Source organism: Ursus arctos, unplaced genomic scaffold, assembly GCF_023065955.2.
Source record: "Ursus arctos isolate Adak ecotype North America unplaced genomic scaffold, UrsArc2.0 scaffold_1, whole genome shotgun sequence".
NCBI classification, from domain to species: Eukaryota; Metazoa; Chordata; class Mammalia; order Carnivora; family Ursidae; genus Ursus; species Ursus arctos.
In genome coordinates this window covers 90,813,693-90,815,398 of record NW_026622763.1, presented here as the reverse complement: position 1 = coordinate 90,815,398, position 1,706 = coordinate 90,813,693, and the positions used below count along the sequence as shown (strand labels likewise).

At 52.2% G+C, this 1,706-nt stretch overlaps 1 pseudogene; it reads right to left on the bottom strand.

Moving 5' to 3' along the window:
- Positions 1–1,561: 1,561 nt before the first annotated feature.
- On the bottom strand, positions 1,562–1,706 carry LOC113250938 (U2 spliceosomal RNA; annotated as a pseudogene).

Sequence of the window (1,706 nt, the reverse complement as noted above, 5' to 3'; positions counted from 1 at the left end):
CCACCCCCCCTCCTCTAGGAACTGCCTTCACCATATAAGGGAAGATAGGGCCCCAGAGAGAGAGAGAGAGAGAGAGAGAGAGAGAGAGAAAGAGAGAATGGGTGAGGGGGTGGGGAGGCAGGTGCCCGCCAGGTCCCTGGGAGCTGGTGGAGCCCAGCGACAGCCTGACAGTCAGAGCCAGCGGGCCCCGCCCTTGGCTGTGTGTGAGAGAGCTCCCAGGGATAGGGTGCATTTCTGCCCAAGGCTCAGGCCCTCATTGCACGTGGACAGCAACGGCCAGGGAAGGCAGGGGAGCCTGGACCCTTCCTCTTACCAGCCCAGATGAGGAGGCTCGGCAGTCCTCCCTTATTCCCAGCGAGAACGGCTCATAGGGCAGGACTTAGGGATGCAGGGCCAGGGGTTCACACTTGCAACCCCTCCAAGATGGAAGGGACCCTGGCACCCTCACGGGTCTTTTCACTGGCATGACACTTGCTCAGAGGGGGCACAGGTGCTCTTCTTGTCCCCCCACCCCCTTCCCAGGCACTGACTCCACCCGGTGTGTTTATTAGCTGCCATAAACCAGTGCCTTTGAACTCTGCCATTGTCTCCCAGAAGCCAAGGCTTCCATTTCCAAGCCCTGATCCTAGGCGGCCCCGCTCATTGATGACCAGAAACCAGTGCAGCCCCTTCAGGGGTGGGTCTTGCTCTGAAGTCAGTCGGCTTTGCCCACAAACCCAGCACCCTGGGCAGCTGCCCCCAATCCTGACCCCTGCAGAAATTCTCCTGTCCACTCTGAACCCTGGTCCGCTGGAGGGCAGGGATGAAGGGGGCGAGCTGAGGGCAGCCCGTCCTCCTGACCACACCTTCCCCAGAGTTCTGGAGGCCATCTGTAGGTGTGTGTGCACATGTGTGCACGTGGGAGCACGTGGGAGCATAGCCACCAACAGTCTGCAAAGAGGAGTAAACACATGGCAGGTGCTACTTTGTTTTTTAAAAGAACATCTTTTGTCCTGCATAAAAAGGAGCTCTAGGGGCACCTGGGTGGCTCAGTCGGTTAAGCGTCTGTCTTTGGCTTGGGTCGTGGTCTCAGGGTCCTGGGATGGAGCCCCACATCGGGCTCCCTGCTCTGCGGGAAGCCTGCTTCTCCCTCTCCCTCTGCCCCTCCCCATTCATGCTCTCTCTGTCTCTCAAATAAATACATAAAATCTTTATTATTTTAAAAGATTTTATGTATTTAATTGGGAAAGAGAGAGAGAGAGCACAGGCAGAGGGGAGCATCAGGTGGAGGAAGAGGGAGAAGCAGACTCCCCACGGAGCAGGGAGCCCAAAGCAAGACTCGATCCCAGGACCCTGGGATCAGGACCTGAGACAAACGCAGCTGCTTAACCAACTGAGCCAGCCAGGCACCCCAAAATAAATAAAATCTTTTAAAAAATCCTTTTTTATTCTTTTTCTATGTTCATTCAATTATACAGACAGGCAAAAAGGAAAGGAAAAACTCATTTATAATTTCACTACGGAGATAATCTACAAATAAATCAGTGATTTATTGTGGAGTATTTCTTTCAAGTGATTTATTTTTGAGTATTTCAAGTACATATGCTGTGTGTACTGTATGTATAAAATATCTATTTTTCTAAAGATCCTTTATTGTGACACATTACATGTTATTTCGCGACTGCATTTTACTACACTTGATCTTAGCCAAAAGGCCGAGAAGCGAT